The sequence below is a fragment of the Temnothorax nylanderi genome, unplaced genomic scaffold (assembly GCF_030848795.1).
Source record: "Temnothorax nylanderi isolate EJ_2023f unplaced genomic scaffold, tnyl_v1.0 TNYL_tig0019_pilon, whole genome shotgun sequence".
Lineage (NCBI taxonomy): Eukaryota > Metazoa > Arthropoda > Insecta > Hymenoptera > Formicidae > Temnothorax > Temnothorax nylanderi.
In genome coordinates, this window is record NW_027249081.1 from 2,000,415 (window position 1) to 2,013,901 (window position 13,487).

General features: G+C 44.6%; 1 protein-coding gene across 11 annotated transcripts in view; it reads right to left on the reverse strand.

The window, feature by feature from the left end:
- Positions 1-12,261, reverse strand: part of Dlg1 (discs large 1) — a 336,847-nt gene extending 324,586 nt beyond the window's left edge. For 5 of the 11 annotated variants that reach the window (XM_071699797.1, XM_071699795.1, XM_071699793.1 and 2 more), the window contains exon 1: positions 11,213-12,260. The gene's annotated coding sequence lies outside the window, so the exon portion shown is untranslated. Of the gene's footprint in view, positions 1-11,212 lie in introns of all 11 variants that reach the window. The other 6 variants (XM_071699803.1, XM_071699792.1, XM_071699794.1 and 3 more) reach the window with 2 other exon arrangements.
- Positions 12,262-13,487: the final 1,226 nt, after the last annotated feature.

Here is a 13,487-nt window from a genome sequence, read left to right on the forward strand (position 1 = left end):
CTGGACATTAACGCAGTTAGTCGACTTTCGCGAGGGGTGGTAGACTGCGGTACGGGGGGAGGAGGAGCAGGTGGAAGGGAGGGAGAGGCGTGGAAGGTAATGGCAAAATATAATAGTGTCGCGCCGGCAAGATAACCGCGGTCACTTTAGCCTGCAAACTTCAAAGTACATTACACTGCCATTATCGTTCCTCTCCGTTTCTCCAGCACCCGCAGTGGGAATAAAAGAGAGAGAGAGAGAGAGAGAGAGAGAGAGAGAGAGAGAGAGAGAGAGAGAGAGAGAGAGAGAGAGAGAGAGAGAGAGAGAGAGAGAGAGAGAGAGAGAGAGAGAGAGAGAGAGAGAGAGAGAGAGAGAGAGAGAGAGAGAGAGAGAGAGAGAGAGAGAGAGAGACACGGGGGAGGAAAAGGCTAATATGATTTACGTTTCGACTTCTCTGCTAGTCTGGGTCTAAACGTGATCCTTTTCAGAGACGGGTATGCGCGAGACAAAATTGGCTTCCCGATTCTTTCGACGATATTTCTTCGCTCAGAGCTCAGAGGCCTCGAAGCATCGCCTCTATCTTAGTATCCTGAACGACCCTTCTCGACGCCGCCAGACGGCATACGTCATCCATGACGACGGTAAAACGCGGCCGGAGTTTTCCCGGGCAGAAAGAAGATTTTCTGGGTGGAATATCATTTGATATTCGTCACGCGGGGGGCACGTGCGCGAAATTGAGTTATAGAAAAACGCTATTCAAAAATACCTGGGGAAATCCAAAAATAATTGCGACGGTAAGAAGACTCGAATCACGCGTAGGTATGATTTATCATCGCGTATCATCGGGATTTAAAAACACGTAAATGAAGGGAGAGGAATTACTATTCTCGCCGGACAGGAGCTGTCTTGAATTAGAACTAACAAAGCTCCATTCTCGCGACATACTGTCGCCGTTAGAATTATTTGAATATGAAATCTGTTAATGGTTATGCAAGTGACCGGCAATACAAACAGCTAGCATTGAGATTCTTGCGGAAGAGATATTAGATTTCGCATGGAGATATGCGCGGAATGCAAAGGCAATGTTTGTTTTCACGTGAACTGGATATCGATCTATTGTCATATGACGTCAATCCGGGTAAACGCGCGCGCGGGCGTCCAGTTTCGGAACCGCGTAGCACGACCAATAGAATTTCTCCCAACGACTGGTTGTTTCCAATTAGGATGCGTTTACAGGGGCAATTAACGATGTGGCGGATGCGCGATGATGATGGACAGAACCACGCGCGAGCAAAGAAAAATCGATCCTCCGCGAGATTTCGCCGGGGGTTTTTCGAAAATGTACATCTAGTTCAACAAGCATAGTGATTGACGGCGAACAAACTGTATTGTTTTATTTTTTTTCAGGAACTGCGAAATTCTACTGTTAAATTTTGAATTCGAAAGAAGAGAGACACATGTGCGTTTACTAACAATATTTTAGCCATACGTGCAGAATACACGTGACTCTTTTCGCTAGTTTATTTTAAAAAACAAGAAGAGCACACTCTCTGAAATTGCAGAAAACGTATGTAATTTCTGATATAAATATTCACATGATTCCCACGTAAACTTTTGTGCAGTTTGAGACATATAGCCTTTCTTGCTCTTAACAATCTCTATTAATAAATTATTACAAATTCCTGCTAAAACTTGGGGTATAAGAACTTCTGCAGGTATCTTTAATAATAGATACGATTAAATACGGATTGAACTGAATTATTCATAACGCACTAATAGTATAACGTTAATCCTTTTCTTCTTCTAAGAAATCTCTTTTCTTTTATAAACTGGCATTATTGCCAATTTTGCAAGGAGGCGCAATATAGCGCGTGAACTCATAGAAAGAAAACCGTAGATTAATTAATTAATTATTGTGAAAGAATGTATGAATATGTAGCGAGGTAATCTTCGTCGATGCTAAAAAGCTCTTGGTCTTCGTAAAGTTAAGACGCGGCGCTTAAGGCTCATTGGATATGCGACACGGGGTAACTTTTAACGTGGGGCTCGAATTACAATGAGGCGCCGACATCGTCGTGGTTGTCCCATCTAAATCCCATAAGTACAATCCCCCTCGGTGCCCGCTAGTCAGCTAAAGGTTACCTTACGATCGGTATTACATGCAAACGCCTAATCAATTTATTTGTCGATTCATCAATGTATAGGTATATATTCATCGTACCTCAGCTATTGTATTTCTACGGTCAAATTTGGATCTATGAAACAGCATCGCGTCAAGTTTGATTCACGCAAATTCTCGAAAAACATTCGAACATAGAAGTCCATTTATCTTCGAAACATGGTTCCGCGGACCTAATGCATTTTCCTTGTAAAGAATATCGCGATATGTTGCGACAGTTTTCCAAATAAATTTACGGTCGTGGACAAGCAAGCGAGCGATACGTGTGCTTACGTCAATGCATATAACTTCTGCTTCCGAGTTGCTATAGGTTTTAATATATATATATTTTTTAACTTTATGCATCTAACACGCGTGGTATCCAACCGAGATAAAGTATCGCGATAGAAAACACAGAAAAAACATGTTGTCCAAGCGAATGGATGAGAAAGATCATCGAACGCGTATCGTTGTCTTCGGTACGTAAATTTGAGACTAGCGTACGAGCCGCGATATTTCCAGGGCGCCGTATGCGCACGCGGCAGATAGGGGCGACGCTTTTAACGACATCATAAAGCACCACGGGTACACCGGCGGCTCACGTATCCATAGCAGTAAAAAGAAAAAAAAACAGAAAAAAAATAATAAAAGCGGTTCCATGCAGCGAGGGTGTTCTCGCATCGTCGCAAGCGTCCCAGTTCCGTCGGCGCGATCCATATTAGATATTGCAACGCTCGGTAGACTTGATTAAACGCTCCCGATTAACGATATTACGTTGAATGTGCGATTTTGAAGTGTCGAACATTATTATCCTGCGTGTGATGCAAAATAGGCTAATCGCTCACGAAAGCTTTCGTTGTATCGAATTTTTCTGCGTAATGAAAATACGAGGATTCGTGACGTATCGGACGTGCTATATGTACGCTGTATAGCGTAAAACCGTCCCAGCTTACGGGCGATAACGCGAAACAATTCGCAAACTTGCCACCGCCGCGTTCCACGACGTATCGGACCGGAGAGAGATTAGACCCGGATCACTGCTCGTTGTCGAACACGATCCGACACTGCGCGCCCGATCCGACATTGCCCGCGGCTGATACCTGTCGCCGAAACACACCAGAAACTGGCGCTGCTTGGCCATTAGGCAGGCAGGCATGCGGGGCCCCGGCGGACCCCGGGGGACGTGTCGGTTCCGTACGCGCCGCGCGACGCCGCGCCGATATGGATTTCGTTCAATAAAAACCGAGGTGTATCCAACACGGCGCGGCGTGGCATTTCAACCGGAATAACGTGCGACGATAAAACTATCGTCGGCTGCGGTTAACCGTTTAAAAAAAGAAAGAGAGAAAAGGAAAGCAACGAATGTTCCTCCGATTGCAATTGAATCTGTTCGCCCGTTGATTTCATCGCCATATACTACTGATCGTGAATCAGCGAGGTCAACAAAAAATATACTAGAAATTTAGCAAACTGTTAAAATGTTAAGGCACGTATATGATTGCTGTAATGAATTGACGTGCGTTTTAGCTCTGTGCTTTGTTCATTGCGATCGATTAAAAAATAAGCTCGGAGTTTCTTAACGAGCTTCGACGAAACGCCTAAGGAACCCAATGATGTTCTACATGCGACATAAATTAAGCTGCAACGCACGGTAAATATTATTACAAACTTTCTCGAGTAAAGTATGTTTTATAGAAATGTTATTAAACTTCCACTTGGCTTTACAGCTCGCCTCCTTCTCGGTTGCAATCTCGGTAGCCCTGACATGAAACAAGACGGGCGGAGGAATGAACTTTCAAAACTCGAGGCAGCAGAGACTTGTAACATTAAAGAGGAAGAAGTTTCCCCTAAAAAAAAAGGTGTAAGCCTGCCTTACTTCGGAAACGGAGTTTCGTGGCGTCTCCATATTTTCACTTGACATTGACGCGCTGCTATTCGATCTCGATTGAGTCGTTCATTTCAAATTGGCGAATGCAGACTTAAAGTTAACAAACCGTGCGCAGAAATAGCACTCGTTAGTTTAGAAACATGTATAAAAATGGTGAAGACCTTCCTATAAAAAGGTCGTGATATTAATAAATCTGAATATGTTCGAGCACATGCCTGGCTGTATCTGGATTTAATTTTCACTTCTGTCTTTTTGCTAAAATTGGCAAATGCCACGCATATAACTTCTTACGCTCCGTAGATTTAATTTCCTTCGTCGAACCTCGCGTATTTATCTTTATCCCTGCGCCAGGGATTCAGCTGCGGCAGCGCGCGGCGAAGGAGAACGGCCAGTTATTCGTGGCGCTTCTATTCGCCCGAACCCGCCCTCGTATTTATTCATCCCGACATGCAAATACGAAAACGAGGTGTCCCGAGGAATATCGACGGGCCGCAGGTCATAAATATCTTCCGCGATCTAAATCACAAATTAGATCCGCAAACAAATCTGTCGGCGAATTCTTGCTTCCGAGATAGTAACCCGTCCCAGCTCGTACGGCGTATGCGGTTACCATACATTTCTAGGAACGTCGTCGCCGGGGTCATCGCCTGTCGGCCGAGCGGAAGGGATACCGACCGCGTCTATCCGTGGTGAAAACGCCAAGCTGAAAGAAATTACAATTTACAAAAAAAGAATCGTGATTGCCGTCGGGTAAACTCTGGTTCTGCCCAAATAAGATGTCTTTCCGCAATTCATTGAGCAACCAATCCATCGAAGGCCTTTCGATAGCCTGTATAGAGAAACGAGTAGGTATCTGGAAACACGAACGACGGACGTTGCTTTATGATTTGACGTAGAGAATTCACGCGGAGACTGGAGGGAATTCATCCATTTATAAACTTCCCAAAGGATTTGGGATTGATTGTCATCATTCTAGAATATCGATATAGAATCGTCTACGTACAGTCAGATAAATATCTAATATTATTATTATTCTCAGGATAATATTACGACTACAGCGAGCAGAATCTATTTAGCTCTTATACACATTTAATTCATCTTTGAATATATGTCGCAAGATCTACCGCTGAAGCAAATGACTTCTGGGACCGTCTGTGTATCCTTTGGATCTCTGCATGCGCGCTTCCAAATATCACCGGGAAAATTTCCGTCGCATATTCATCCGTCGTTTGCGCAACGAGGGCACCCACGCGCGGTAGGTAATTCTCGCGGCGACGTCCCATGCCGGACCGCAAACATTTAATTAAAACCGACTTTCCTACGGAAGCCAAAAATGACGAACGAGTATTCGCGTATCCTTCTAGCATTCGGCGCAATTCTGCGGAAGCTCGTGGAATTTAAAAGTCCCGGGTTAGCCGTCACCGTCGTCGCCGCTCGAGCATGCCGGAGACATCTTTCTTCCTCGGTTGTCTCTGGAGTGCACGAGACACTCTTTTTCATTCGGCTCTTTCATCTCCATTCCATGTTTCCTCGCTTCTCGTTATTCCCCTGGCCCCACTGACTCGCCCCCCGGCGTGCCGTTCCTTCCCGGCCGCCGCTCTACCTTTCTTCACGTTCCCAAGGATTTTTCCGGCCCACGTCTCGCCCGCTCCGTAAGTTGCAGCTCGGGAGGATATGACGAAAGTTCCGATCTCCCTCACTTCCGTATAACGTTGAATATTCCGTTGGCACGGCACACATATATTATTCGCCAGAAATTTACAACGAGGAAAGGATCGCTCCGCTTGAGAAATGTCGCCCGAATTCGATTTAAATAATTCCGTCCGTGTCCCGGAGTCAACAATGCCGGGAATGCGCAAACGTCGCGTCACAAGAAGTTACGACTTTTATTTCGACTTTTATTTTATCGCGACGTTACTTTACCTTCTCAAAGGGTCACGGAACAACGGGACACATAACAACGCGAAATGGAATAATTTAACGGGGGAGATGTTACGAAATTAGCGGCGGCCGGGCTGTCGTTCCCGGGACGGTATTCTCTTCAAGGAGATCCAGTTGAATTAGAGCCACCACGCGGCTATTGTAATCAGTCTTGACGCTCCAGCAGGAATAATTACGATCCTCGTGAAACTCGAGCGGTTCAAATTTGCAAATCCCGGTCTCGTTGCTCGTGAAATTTGTCGGATTAACTTTACAAATTTATCCCCGCGCTTTTCCTCCCGTGCACCCTCTTGCAACCCTCTCGTTCGGGTGTCTCTGCGGATATCTTCAGCGACAAAGTCGATTATAAAGGATTCTAGCTTTTCACTAGAAGCGGCTTAGAATGAATTTCCATGTCTGTTTACAAATAGCTGCAAACGATACCTCATCCCTTTTAATAGTTTCAACAGTTTTTAATTGTTAGTTTTAACAGTTTTTTTTTTCATTCGATAGCCAGATTGATCCGGTTTTTCAATTTACGACGAATTCAACGTGACGCGCGGCATGGATACTTCGCGGACATGGAACGTTTCCGGCCGCGCGACACGCTCATGTACGCGCTAAAACACGCGTACACGTCGATGCCGCACAGCCAATCCGTTTAGGCAACGCCGCATTTAAATAACGCATTTTCCGTCCGCCACGTTGATAAATATTTAGCTTACTCCGGCACGGTGCGCGGAATCGATTGAAAGTTTACGAAGAGCAGCGGACGATAGCGCGTTGTGACAGGAACAGAAAAACGGAATTGCTTTTGACGGATTAACTTTTTAAATCGTTCGCCGGGAGTGGGGGGGGGGCATCCTGATTGGTTGTTTGTTGAATAAACCTCGCGCGAGAACGGGCTTCATTCGAGCGCGGTTCAATCTCCGGTACATTCTCGACTCTGACAGATCTCGTCCCCCATTGCGGGAGATTATTGTGTTATATGCGCGGCGCGGTGTCGTAATACAGAAAAACGAGTGAACGACCGGATAAGAAAGAGCTTTTCAAAGGGGTCGAGAAACTTTAGACTTGCCCCACAATATATCATTAACGTAAAGACGTACCTGAACCGTAACATACGTCTCCCAGTTCTCTTGAGTCGCGCACAGCGAGCACAAGAGAAATGTAGATTTCTTAGTTTAATTTACATGCGTACTTTTTTTCTCGCTATTCGAAACCAAGCCGCGTTAAAGAGAGAAAGAGAGAGAGAGAGAGAGAGAGAGAGAGAGAGAGAGAGAGAGAGAGAGAGAGAGAGAGAGAGAGAGAGAGAGAGAGAGAGAGAGAGAGAGAGAGAGAGAGAGAGAGAGAGAGAGAGAGAGAGAGAGAGAGAGAGAGAGAGAGAGAGAGATGTTTGGCGAATTACAAAACCAGCGAGGCACAAGCTTTTTTGTAATTCATTGCATTTCACAAGCGGCTGAATTCGAACCACTCCGATGCTCTTGTGTTGACAAAGAGTGAGAGGAGTGAGAAAAAAAAGGGAGGGAGAGAGAGTGAGTGGGTGAGATACATAGTATATATGTGTATATGTATATATATGTATATGTGCTTCACGCTCGTATGCAAACACATCGACGAGAATATTCGACGAGGTACAAAGCGCTGCTCGAATTCGCGCTACTTGCCGATTTTCAAGCAAGAATCGGCGACCAATTGGCGATTTGCATATCCGAATATCAGTTCCTATACGAATTGGCACGTTTGTGGCAAACCCACGAACACGGAATTAGTTTCAAGCCGCGCAGCCGCACAAATACGTAAGTATTTGTATCAGCCAACCGCAAGATATTGAAGCGTGGGATAACGAGACCCAATTCGAAGGACGTCGCCGCAACAGGATGCGGAAAGGAGGTCTAATCGTAGCTTGTTAGATGGACGACATTTTCCGCTAATACCTTTAATTCAACTCGATGATTGGATAGAATCGAATTAATATTCCCATTACTGTCTCTTTATTTACTAAATCATTATGAAAGTGATCAATTCGAGATAACATTCTATTTAATATAGATTTAACAAACAAGAGAAACAATATTCTACATTTATTATCTATATTCTGTATTTTGACAGTTACAAAAATAATCGTTAAAAAAATGTTTTGCGAGCATTTTTTATAATCTACAGTGTCATCGAAATACAAAACTCATATTACCACTGCATTTAGTCAAAATATTTTGGTTGGGATAGTGACGGAACATTGATCGGACTATTGGATATTTAACATTTGCTTTTGCACGCACGGATATAAAATTGTATGTGCATTTGTCTACGGATATATAGGTTGGAGGATAAACTGGTAATTCGAGAAACGCAACGAATTAGCACAACAAATGTCATAAAAGCAATATTCGATTGAGCGCGGATGTATGGTCGGTCAGAATCATCCGCTACATAACGCTATAATGAAGCAAAGCGCTGCTGGCGCCGCGCAATTAGTTTAATTATACACACATACGTATGTACCGTGCACCGTGCATATCAGGGCTGAAAATTCTTCTGCTGTGCGCCGTTCGGCGGACGGCATATAGGACGGATAAACGTATGCCGATATAACATCATGAATATTATATCGGTAAGCAACGTTCAGCACGTGATAAGTCGGCTTCAAATACGTTTCATCGAATTCCAGCTGCGGATTTTGCGCAATTCAATTTTCACAAATCTCTCGACTCGTTGTTAAGCCACTATTGTTGTCATTATCGCGTCGTGACTTCGATCGTCTGTTGTCGCATCGGCCCGTGTCCACCAGTGTAATTAGAGCGGCGTAACAGGCTCGGCATTTCTCCTTCTTTTTTCTTCTCGCTTTTATCAAGTGGTTGACCCGCCGACCTCGATCGTGGGGGCGGACAAAGGGACCAGGGATGATATTTTTTTTATATCCCGCTCGTTTTTCACGCCCGCCCCGTAATATCGCCCGTCAACTTTACCAAACTTGCCCCAAACTGCGATATCTCTCCGCCCTCTCTCCACCCCGCCGTCGCTTTTGCTAGGCTTCTGCTATCCCACTGCTATCCCGGTCGTCCCTTTTTTTCTATTCCCATTTTCCCGCCACCTATATGGCAGACGCTTTTTTTTTATCACGCATGCCAGCAATTTATTTGGCTGATCGTTCTTCCGAGAGTTGGCCATAAAAATCGTTACACCGACCAATTGTGTTCATCGAACACGTTTTGTTCGTTCGATCGCACGCGTGACGAGACTCCCGGATAATATCAAGCAGGGAAAATGACGGCAAGTAAGAGAAATCGTCCTCTCTTTTTTTTCATCCCTCCCCCCCCTCCCCGATCTCTCGCTCCTCTCATTCTTTTTGCGCCGAAAGAGTACCGACGACGGCGTTTTTCATAAATGCCAACGCGCTTTTCCCGAACGGCCCGCTTTATTACGACTGAGAAAAGACGGGATTATTGGACGTTTATCGCCGCGCTACTTTAGTTTTATTGAACGTGGAAAAGCTTCGTCTTTACCTCGGTTTGCTCACTACGGACATTTATTACGAGCTTTATTACTGGATACGCCGGAGGAATTTCCCGTCGAAATGCAACGACATTTACTACGTTTTACATCCAAGCAATGATTCCCTAAAATAGCGCTAATATATTACACGAGAGAGCCGTGTAACGTAGATAGAAATGCGACATGGGAATTGCCGCGACACGTAATCGCCGCATTCTGTAATTATTCATAATACTAAAATCGCAAACAATTAGCCTCCTGTAATACTAATTGGATAAAGATGTAAAACCACTCTTCTTCTCGTTTCTCAACAATTTGTATCCCGTAAATTGCTGAAAACTTTACTGGCTGGTACCGCCGCGCCGTTCGCGAAGGAGAAAGAAAAAGAGAGAAAGATTTACACTTGCAACAAGAGAATAAATATTCCAACGAGGAGAGCCGGCGTCGTCTTTTATGGAGTTCCGCTTTCGATGTTATCCCATGAAAATACTTCGAGCTTCGCCGACGGCTTTTCCACCCGCCGCAACAATGGCGCGACATTTCGTACGAACCGCGAAAACAAAGGGACGACGGTTTCTTGCTCACGCTCCGTCTGTTTTCTCGTTACGATGTTCCGGGAATTCGCTTAACTTTCGACGCGGGCTTGACTTGTTCCCGGTGAGAGGCGACATAGTCCGCGCGCGCAGTCGCAGTTCCATTACGCTCGTGGTGCAACAGTTTTACGTCCGGAAGTAACAACTTCTTCTTCTTCCTTCTCCTTTTCTTCTGGATATGCCGTAAATAAAACGGTGGCGCGTAAAGAGCAATGTGGGAATAATGATTCGCGGCGGGAATGCGCCATATATTCCCGACCCCGAGCGCGAAATCGCATAATTATTGCACGCGTGTTTATTAGTCAAGAGTTTCGTTTCTAATCCGATTATTAAACCGGTTAGAACAAGTCGGTTGAACTTAATGCGACTGGGAAGAGAACTCCGAATGTACTTTACCAGAGAATCATTTCTACGGCAATCGCGAAGCAACAGATGCAACTCGGTCACGTTAATCGAAAATAAAATTGCGACGAGAGATCTGTATGACTCGACTAAAATCGAACAGTTATACGAAATGTAATTGCGCTCTATTAATTTTTGCATAGCTTGGAGATTCTCTGTGGAATCGTTATACCTATATTAAATTACTATTTGTATTGCATAATGCTAACTTGTTTATACAAATTGAATCCCAGGTTGTGATTATGCGCAATGAGAAACAAATATTAATTTATTAATTGCCTTGGATTGCTGAATAGCAATTGCCAAGCGAAATTATAAGATGTTATTTTAATTTCATATTATTATTTCCATCCGCTACATTTTTTATTTATATATCTCATCTCTCTTTTACCAGTATATTTTTATTTTATATTTAATAAGAGAATACTTATAAAAAATATCATTTTACATTCTTATAGAAAAGTGCTTTTTAGAAGAGCACTGAGATACACGATATGTAATTGCCTCTTACATCCTCTAGCAATTAAATCATATAGCATTTACAAGACAGGATTTCTTTGAAAAGCATGATGATCGTCCACGAACATACTTCAATTGTAGATTTTCGTATTTCGATTTATATGTCGTGTCGATATCTGATTTCTCATTTCTCATTTCAGAGCAATTGCCAGCAGCTTCAGTGACTCGGCGTTTCACACATGCAAAAACCGTGTGGGATAAACCGACGCGACGAAGGAAAAATTCTCCTCTCACGCGCTTCGCTTCCGTTTACGTTACCTTCCTTTTGGCGTTTTATCGTGTCACACACGTGTCACGTGCGCCAATTATCGGCGAGGAAATCAGCACCCCTGCGCTCGTTATCCAGGCGCGGGGTGTCGCATACGAATAAAAATTCCACTCGGACACTCCCTTATTTTCACACTGTCATCACTACAGTTAATTCGGCCCGCCGCGCCGTATCGAGTCCCGAAATTTAAAGAACCGCTCAGCGAGAATGTGGATCTATATGATCGAGGATAGAACCGTGAAGAAAAACTTCCGGAAGAATTTTCCGCACATGTAAATTCACTCGCGAGCGAGGTGAGATATTTTTTTGCGTGCGCAAGCTTTCATTACGATTCAAATAGATAATAAATTATCTGCTTGAGTAGCAGAATTAATATCGCTTAATATTTCGTCGTTATGTAAAATCCTATCCGCTTTCAAGGATATCTCGTCTTAATAATTTCACGCGTTAACTTCGGAGAAAGTAAATTTCGGAAGCAACGCGAGAGTTCACGCAAAAAAGTACCACTGCCGTTCCAATTACGTGTCCGCCCGTCGAAATCGCATCAGCACAAAATTCAGCACACACGAGATGAATCCTCACTGATCACGGGGTGCAACATCAAGAGCGTCTCTCCAGCACACTCGGCTGAACGAAGATCGTCGCTCGATCAAGGCGACAAAACTGGGCAAAACTTGAACGAGATATGCTTCTTATCGAGGTCGAGAAGTCCTCGATAAGATATTTGCAGTGCTCGATCGAGCTTTATTCATGTCACACGATCCGATTATCGTTCCCGTATCGAGGTCACTCAGAAATCCTTGTTCAACGTAATTAACAAATTGTGTACCACGAAGCACATTAAAAAAAAAGAGGACACTCCGGAACGCGTAAGCGAGAAACGGAAGGGTGACGAATCCTTGCTTTCGCTATGGCAGAAACGGTCTCTATGTACGCGGCGATGAGATCACCGGCGGCGGCGGAACAAGTGGAAAAGGATCGATCATTCGGGCGATCGGACGACACGCTCGGCAAGTGGAAAGAGTCAACGCCGATGTCCGGCCGTCGTTGTGGCGCGCGGCGAGCCACTGACTGCCTCCACCAATTCCACGCCTTTTCCCTATCCACCCCCACTCGTTGTACACCACCACCTACACCTACATCCCTACCACTTGGGCCAGGTCACCCCCCTTTCCTCAACGCACCCTTTCCTCAACGACTGCCGGCGCAAACGCCACAACCCCTGCTCATCCCCCTTCGCGCGGAGGATTCGAGGCCACTGTTTCGGTCGTTCTCCCGGCTCGCCCGTGTTGCAGTTTCGCTCCTCCTTTTGCCGAGGACCGAACCTACGGGCTCTTTTCCCACTTTTGATGGCTTTACCAGACTTCTTCTCTCGACCCTCAGTCGTAATTTAGACCCTAATCTCGAAGAAGCCCTCTCTTGAGATTGCGCGCGTTTTATTAATTAGTTATCAAGGAGTTACAAGCTAATTAATAATTACTCTAAAGTAAATGTCTACCCTTATAAATTCATATCTGTACAGAGCATTTCAAATAAATTGTATGCTGATATCAAAACTCAGCTTATCGATTATACGAGCTCGTTAACTGAATTTGTCATTATAATATAGATATGCAATAGTGACACGAAATATAATTGTACAGATAAAGTTAAATTTGCGCTTCTCATAATAAATTTCAGGAACTTTGTGTCCACCGCTTATTACATCTTTAACTCTACCTATCCGGTCATCGCTTTTCAAGAAAAACGTGAGTAATAGCTTCGTTATAGCATTTCCGGCTGCAATCGCGAATTACGTTATCTACATAACCCGCTCGAGCTTAACAAAAACATATTAAAACGTATTAAATCGTAATATTATGCGAATCATGCCGGGGATTCTGCTACGCTGGTATTATCTCTCCTTGCCGATACGTCGCCGAAAGAAAAAGAGAAAGAGAGTATGCAGGAGTGTGTGAGTATATGAGGTATGTGTGCACCTCTGGATTTATTTCATATTAAACTATGAGCACACTATTATTTCACGCGCCGTCGGACGACGATGGTAATCCCGCGACAAATTATCGCCGGATTCCGGCTCGCACCGGAATTCCGCCTTTTCTTCCGTGCTTCTGCCATTCTGTCATGCCGCGCCGCCTCGCTTCCGTGACGGGAAAACCGTCCTGTTAATATTGCGCCGGTAACTATATCTCGCAAGGAAAACTTCATTGCGGCGACGACGTATATCGACGAAATTGCGCGGCCGTCCCCGGGTGTCCCGTAAAT